The sequence below is a fragment of the Prionailurus viverrinus genome, chromosome B3 (genome assembly GCF_022837055.1).
Source record: "Prionailurus viverrinus isolate Anna chromosome B3, UM_Priviv_1.0, whole genome shotgun sequence".
Taxonomy (NCBI): Eukaryota; Metazoa; Chordata; class Mammalia; order Carnivora; family Felidae; genus Prionailurus; species Prionailurus viverrinus.
In genome coordinates this window covers 135,275,951-135,284,549 of record NC_062566.1, presented here as the reverse complement: position 1 = coordinate 135,284,549, position 8,599 = coordinate 135,275,951, and positions in this window count along the sequence as shown.

The window sequence follows — 8,599 nt, the reverse complement described above, 5'->3', positions numbered from 1 at the left end:
GGAGCCTACGCATGTGAAGTTATCGCTCCGAAAAAAAAAATAGCATTTCAAATGTCAGTGAAATGGGAAGGAATAATTGAAAAGTATCAATCAGAGAAGCAATGGGGTTTTGAAGGCTGAGACCACAGCCTGCCTACTAGGCTGTGCTCCCTTCTCCTTTCTTTCTCTGCCCTTCCCTCCGTGCTTGCCTCGCGGGCCTGCCCCTCCCCGTTCTCTTCGGCGAAAACGTACCTCCTCCCCATGCAAGTTCAAATTCAACCCGGGGAAAGGGAAGATCGCTGCTCGGTCCTCGTTCTGGCTCACGGCATGAAGGGCAAGCTGATGTCTCCAGCGGCTGTCCAGCGGCTGGCAGGTCCTGATGAGAATGTGCTCCCCTCTCAGGGTCCTGAAACGCCACTCAGCTCAGGGTCAGCAGGAGGCATGACCCTCCAGGGCCTGGGAACCCACTCACGTTCACGAAGCACCAGGACGCTGGCCCTGAGTCCAGTGAACTCCTAATGGCGACCGGGGACATCTCAATAAGGCGTGGGGTCTGAAGGGCACCGGATCGCGTTTCTATCCGGGACCCGCCACGGGTTTGCCGTGACTCACCCTGAGAAGGTAATCCCCCATCTCTCCGCCTCCCTGTCCTTGTCGGTACAATGAGGATAACGACGTCTGCTTGCAGGGTCGCAGTAGGGAGGAGACGTGACATACGGAGAGCGGCTAGAATCCCACCCGGCATGAAGGAGCTATCAAGGTTGCTATCATTATTCCGCCGCAAGAATACCTTCCAAAAGGTCCTGTGCCACCCATCGGTTCACCTCTGGGAGCTCAACTGCCCCCGACCGCCTTCTGTTCTTCCAACGCTCCGAGCCCGTGCCCACCACAGGACCTTTGCACTCGCTCTTCTTCCTTCTGCAATGCTCTTCCCTTTGGCCTTCACCCAACTGGATCCTTTTTTCGTTCTCGGCCACACGTCAACCTCCTTAAGGTGGCCCCAGCCACCAGCCATTGCTTTCGTGTCACTGGGCTTTTTTTTTTTTTTTCTCATTTATTTTGAGAGAAAGAGAGAGAAAGAGAAGAGAGGAACACAGAGCGAGAATCCCAAGCAGGCTCCACACGGTCAGCATAGAGCCCGACTGGGGGCTCAAACTCACGAACCACGAGATCACGACCTGAGCCGAAACCAAGAGTCGGACGCTTGATCCACTGGGCCACCCAGGCGTCCCTGGGCTTGATTTTCTTTATGGAGCTTTGGACTGTCTGTCTCCCCAACTAAAATACAATATATATGGGAGAAAGAAATAGAGAAAGATTTATTTTAAGAATTCGGCTCCTGTGTGCAGGGAAGCTGGCAAGTCCAAACTCGGCCGACTAGAAATCCAGGTAGAGCTGATGTTAGATGCTGGCAGGCCAGGCCGACAGGCAGGAAACGCGGGTGGGGTTTCTATGCTGCAGTCGGGAGACGGAATTGCTTCTTCTTCAGGAAACCTCAGGCTTGGCTCTTAAAGCCTTCAACTGATTAGGTGAGGCCCACCCACATTCCAGAGAATAATCGGCTTTACCCAAAGTCTACTGATTTAAGTGTTCATCTCATTTAAAAGTGCCTTCACAGCAACATCTAAACGGGTGTTTGCTCAAACAATCAGGTCCCGTAGCCCAGCCAGACTGACACAGAAAATTAAACATCCCACATAGTTGGGTTAAAGGATTCCCCAGAAAACACTCTGGAAATCTCTATCCAATATTAGGCTCTGGACGTTCTAGGTCTGCGAACCCACTCCCACATGGCATCCCTGGGTGCCGTGTGAGTTGCTGAGGCACCCGACATTGTGTTCTGCCCCCTGGGTTTTCCAGAACCCCACTGCACACAGCGAGTCTTGGAAGGCATTATCATTCAGCCCTGGGATGACTGAGCCGCCTGGAACCTCTTCTCTGCCCTCCCAGTTGCATCCAGCTCTGCGTTCACCCCTCCCCAGACCCCAGGGACCCCCTCTCCCCCAGGCTAACCTGCTTCCACTCACAGCCTCCTGAGCCCAGGAGTAAGGGAGCCCTGGGCACCCCTCCTGTGTCTGAGAGTTAGGGGAACGTGACTTCCTTTCATGTTAAGTGCCCCTTTTCTTGATTTGTTCAGAGGATCCTCAGCCGTCCTCATGACCTCCCGATGGGTCCGGTGAATGCTCCAAGGTCGCTGCCGCAAAGCCCCGAGCTGTACATTTAAAAATCATTCTCGCACAAGAGATGTTGCCAGAGGCCCGACCTGGAGGTAGAGAGCACTGAGTGTGGCCACATCCGCTCTGCTCTGCATCAGCTCTGTTTCTCTTTGTGTCTCCTACTTGGCTCCAAGGCCCCCAGATAAACAGGAGAACTGTTCTAGAAACAGGTCTGTGAAAGACACCCCCAGCCCCCAGTCTCCTGACTCCTGCAGGGAACCCTGCTTCGGAAAGCCGAGCGCGTTGACTTCACTGTGCCGTTGAAGACAGCAGGTCCCTTGGCTCACAGCCAGCGCCCACCCGGGAGGGACCGACCCGTCGTATGGCCCCGATTCTAAAAGACGAGCGGGAAGGGTATCGTACTGAGAGGGTTGGGGTCTTTGGTTCTGGGGGCCCATGGGCAAGCCGCTTACCCACTCTGCACTTCATTTCTTCAAGTGTAAAAAGAGTATAGAAAGACTGCCCTACGTGCCCCAAATCTTACAATTGTGAGCATTTCTGATGCTTCCGGGGGCAATGTATAAACTGCCATACAAATGAAAGATACAGGGATAACACAGCCTCTTGAATAGCTCAGCAAAGTAACAGTATCAGATTGTGTCATGCACCAGACTCTGGTCTACAAGCCTCACACACGCTGACTCCCGTAATCCTCACGACTGTCCTTTGTTGGGGGGCAGTTCCAGCCCCCATTTTAAAAGCATTTTCTTTATGATAATATTTTCTTTATTTTTTAAAGAGAGAGAGAGAGTGCAAGCGGGGGAGGGGCAGAAAGAGAGGGAGACGCAGAATCCGAAGCAGGCTCCAGGCTCCGAGCTGTCAGCACACAGCCCGACGCGGGGCTCGAACTCACGGACCGTGAGATCATGACCTGAGCCGAAGTCGGACACTTAACCGACTGAGCCACTCAGGTGCCCCAAGAAATTTTTTAAATAAAAATTAAAAATAAGGACCATGGTATGTACATGTGTATATTTAAAGATCACTATTAGTGTGAACTTAAAAATTCATGCTGATCTTAATTTTTTTTTTTTAGTGTTTATATTTGAGAGAGAGAGAGAGGGAGACAGAGAGAGACAAGGCACAAGTGAGGGAGGGGCAGAGAGAGAGGGAGACACGGAATCCAAAGGAGGCTCCAGGCTCCGAGCTGTCAGCACAGAGCCCGACGCAGGGCTCGAACCCACAAACCGTGAGAGCATCACCTGAGTTGAAGCAGGGAGCTCAACCGACTGAGCCACCCAGACGCCCTCTAGTCCCCATTTTAGAGGTAAATAAACCGAGGCCCAGGGAGGTTATGGAACATTCCCACAAAGGCTCAGAGAAGGTGAGGCTAAAATCCAGAGAGTCTGGCTCCAGAGTCCGTATTCTTAGCCATGACCCCGTACCGCGTCTCCCATCATACTCTGCCCGGCCCGGTGTCTTACACAGAGCTGATACCCCACGAATATTTGTCAGAGCAAGAAATCCTCAATGCCGAAAACAGCCCAAATCCTGAAAAGATATAAAGAATCATAGCTTTTGCCAGCGCCTTGCTTGCAACAGCCTCTCAGTAAATATTTGTCGTGTGAATGAGGGATCTACTCAGAGAACATTTCCACAAGCTCTTTATTAGCGAAAACTGGGACATCTGAAATGTATCGCCATTGGAGTTTCTATGAAGAATTTCAGCAAGCCAGAGGCTTCTCGATAACATGCAAATCAGAGAATCAGTCTGTCTGGCCAACTGCTGGCTCTTCTTAATGCTATAACAAGACCAGTGAGTCTCCTTTTTCTTATTATATTATCTCTACGGAAAACATGATGGCGTGCTAAAAAAAAAAAAAAAAAAAAAAAAAAAAAAAAAAAAGTATCCCACACTGGAGAGCTAAGGGCCTGGCTCCTGCTTTGGAATGTTTTCAGAAAATGTTTTTAATGTTTATTTATTTTTGAGACAGAGTAGCAAGTGTGTGCCCGTGAGTGGAGGGCGGTCAGAGAAAGAGAGAGAATCTTAAGCAGGCTCCATGCCCAGCCCAGAGCCCAACTCGGGCCTCGATCTCTTGACTGTGGGCTCATGACCTGAGCTGCCATGAGGAGTCGGATGCTTCCCCTCCTGAGCCACCCAGGCGCCCCTGAAAAATCGTTCTGGAACAACACGTGAGCTGCCCTGCATCTCACTCTGTGTTAGCGCTGCGGCTGGCCACATCCTCCCAAACCCCTCTACCCTAAATTAATAAATTGAACTACGTTTCTGAAAACCATTTCAAGCAGAAATTCGGATGCCAGAATTAGGCCCTTACCCTTGAACCCGGGCTTGGCGACCCCGGTTCGAATGCAACTTGAGCGGGATGGGGGAGGAACTCAAATCCATTCAACTTTGGGTGAGACGCGCTAGGCGCTTGGGGGGCCGAACAACAGATGTTGGAACCTTTTCTAGGACAGGCTGCGTCAGGGACTGTCAGGCATCTCCAGGAAAGGGCACTTCCCGGGCCTGTTGCCCATTTCATGGTTGACTACTTTCAGCTGATGGAATCTTGGTTCTAATACGCCGAAACATGCCCGTATGCAGCTCCCAGCTTTGGTGCTCGTAACCTAAAATGCAAGCTGAATCACGGTTCTGCTCCACAGCATTTCAGGTCGTTGGTGCTAATTCTCATGCCTGCCTCCCATTACCCCTCCTTGCAAGAGATCGCAGGTCCCTTTCCCTTAGTATTTCCTCCTAGGAAAGAGTTTAGGGCTCTCTTTATCATGTGTTCACACCGGCCTAGAAATGCTTTGTCAACATCCCTTCTAAGAAGCGTCGTGACTCGGGGCGCCTGGGTGGCTCAGTCGGGTGAGCGTCCAGCTCCTGACTTCGGCTCAGGTCGTGAGTTCGAGCGCCGCGTCGGGCTCTGTGCTGACAGTGCAGAGCCTGCTTGGGATTCTCTCTCTCTACCCTCCTGCTCTCTTTCTCTCTCTCAAAATAAATACATAAACTTAAAAAAGAAAAGGGGGGGGGGCGCCTGGGTGGTTCAGTCGGTTGAGCGTCTGACTTCAGCTCAGCTCATGATCTCACAGCTGGTGAGTTCGAGCCCCGGGTTGGGCTCTGTGCTGACAGCTTGGGCGTGGAGCCTGTTTCGGATTCTGTGTCTCCTTCTCTCTCTGTCCCTAACCCACTCGCATTCTGTCTCTGTCTCTCTCAAAAAAAGTAAGTAAACATTAAAAATAAAATAAAATATGAAAAAAAAGATGCAGCTTAGTGACTGCTACGAATACCAGCATGGGCCAGTCTACAAAGTGGAGACTCAAACATCCACTCTCCTCTTGTTCCAGCTGATGGACAACTATTAATGCCATTTGAGATACCATTGGTAGAATTCAAAACGGGGCCTCCGAAGCTCAGTCCATAACCCACTTCCCATGCATTAACTTGTATCTGAGATGCCCAGCAAAAGACTTAATCTGAATCGGGCTGTGACGGTAGCTTTCCTTAATATAAACGGTGAAGACCAAATGCAGCAATGAGTGGAAAGGTTTGACTGAATTAGAAGAAAATGCTAACTACGTCAATCTGGCTGGAGAATGAAGGCGTGTGTGCCCGAGCGGAGGCCAGCACACTTTTTCCGCGAAGTATTTTAGGCTCTGCCGGCCCTCCCGTCTCGGCGACAACCACCGTCCGCGGCCCTTGTAGCACAGAAGCGGCCACAGGTAATATGCCAACAAACGGATGCGGCTGTGCACCCACAGCACAGCTCTTATGGGCACGGAGGTTCCAATTCCGTAGAATGTCATGTCCCTTTCGATCTCTTTTCTACCATTTAAAGACGCAAACACCATGCTTCGCTTTCGGGCTGAACAAAATGCAGGAGGCGAGGCCGCCGGGCTGGCTCAGTCCGTAGAGCACGTGACTCTTGATCTCAGGGTGCTGAGTTCAAGCCCCACCGCGGGCCTAGACTTCACTGAACAACAACAACAACAACAAAACAGGGAGCACCTCAGATCTGACCCACAAGCTCTAATTTCCAGACCCTCCCATCCCCACGGGGTCTATACCACCATCGTGGAGAAGAATTTCAATGACCGGCTCTGGTCTCAGTTCAGCCTCTGAGTCGCTGGGGTGGTCAAGCTGGTCACTTTCCCTGGAGCCCACCCTCGTCCTTATGGAAAGTGAAGGTTGGAACTCCGTGTTCCGAAGTCACGCTTTTCCCCACGGGAGGGCTCTCAGATTTCCAAGAAGGGACAAATAATGGACAATAGAAGTTAATCGCAAAAAAAAAAAAAAAAAAACTACCTGCTGAAAAGGAGGGCATGGGGGGGGGCAGACAGGAATCACCCTGGAAACATTTAACCAGAGAGAAAGACGGGACACATTTTTCCGCACTGGAGGACGCCAGGGGCTCGCGAAAAAAATTAAAAAATAATGAAAATAAAGGGCGCTGATAGCGCACGAAAAAACCCACGGTGTCCCACTTGCCGTTTCGAATAAAGAAGAAGAAAACCCGTGCTTTTCTCCAAAACGAACTAAAAACAGCAGGATTAATATTGATGCAGCAAAGGGGAAAGCAAACAGACAGGCGGGGACAAGGCTGAATCCAGCCTCCAAAACACATGTAAAGTTGGAGCTAAAATGTCATATGCATATGTAATTTATATGCAAAACTCTCCTGTAACAGGGCCGCCGACTGCCAAGTCCCTTTTAGCTCCGTCCCTGATATCCGCTGAAACTCTATAATTTCATATTATCAGTCACCTACCAAGGGTGAGTCTGTCTGCGGAGAACACCGAAACTTTCTTAAGGCCAGGGTATTAAATTCTTCTCGCACATCGCTTTCCCGGTAGCTCAGCAGGTTTCGGCAGGAAGACCTATTTTTGCTCCTGTGCGGGCTCTGTCCCTGGCAGGGAGTGACTGGAACAGACTGTGGGCCACTCTCCAAGAATCTGAGGCTCTGATGATGGGAGCCAACCTCAGACTAATAATTTTATATCTCAATATAAGCAAAAGAGTTCCACAAAAATAGAGCGCCTTTAACAGGATGGTGTTCTGCGCGCAGCGGGCTGAAGAATGCGGGTGCGGCGCGAACATCTTTCTCGTATCTGCGGTACCTAACTTTAGCGCCTTCCATATGTCTATCTGTCTGATCACTGAACTCGGGGAAAGAATTGTTGAATGAGATGTGACTCTTCAGACTCCATGCCTGGGATCCTTTGGAGGTGAAATACCTATCGCTGTGTGTATAACACTTCCTCCCAGATCCCAGGAAATGGAAAACAAACAAACCCAAGGCTCAGACTATCCGTGTGCTTCCTCAAGGGCACAGGCGCGCGCGAGACCGGGGGGCGCGCGCGCGCGCGCGCGCGCGTTGCCGCCTGAAAATTCGCAAGACAAATATTGGTGCTGGGGAGGGGCTGGGTGGGAATGACCTGGGAACCCGGATGCGTCTTCCCCCCGGGGCGTTCAGAGCAGTGATGGCATTCACCAGGATCGCTCAGGTGGCCAAATCCTATTGCCCAGGCGCACCCAAGGCGGGGGTTCTCCGTAGTGAGTTCGCTGGAGGAGGGAGGTGGGAGAGGTCCGTGTCGGGGTGGAGCCCCGAGACAGGCTGCTCACACGGGGAGAGGCAGAAACTCGAGAAAGTTCCCTCTCTTCACTTGGTGGGGGCGGAAGCCCCAGGATTAGCATCTGGAGGACAAACTAGATGAACCGAAGAGAGCAGATTCAGGGTGCAATGTCCTCCATGACCTTGGGAATCAGGCAGACGTCTCCAGAGACACAGAACCAATCTAATGTTTGTACGAAGAGGTGTATTTTAAGGAAGTGGCTCGTGAGACTGTGAGCACCCGTTAGTCCCAGCTCCACAAGGCAGGCTGGAGAGTCGTCCGCGGTGGACGACGTTGAGGGCTGGAGTTGGGAATCTGAAGGGCAGGCCAGCAGTCTGGAAACTCAGGCAGGAGCTTACGCCTCAGTCTGGAGGCAGAATTCCTTCTTTTTCTTCTTCTGGAAACCTGGATGTTTGATCCGAAGGCCTTCTGGCTGCTTGAAGGAGTCCTGCCCACATGCCCAGGGGTCACCTCCTTTACTTGAAGTCCACTCGAGTCTACAACATATCTCCACAGCAACACCTGAATCCCTGCTTGCTTGAATAACTGGCTTCGCCAAGGGGACACGTAAAACTCACCATCACCCTTCCACGCAGAAATTAAACTGGGCACTGGTTCGGGGAAGAGGACATGAGAGCATGTGTACCCCCCGGGGGTAAGACCCGAACCGCACATCTGAAATACGTGAGGGCATCTATTCTGAGGATCGATGGGGCAGCGGTGGGCTCAGTTCTCCTTTGCTTTTGACGTGGGGGAGTCCAGGATGGGGCTTCTCGTCCAAGGGGAAGACGGACACGGAGACGGACCCCGGTGATCATTCGGTAGGACAGCCGTGATCCTGTCGCTAATCA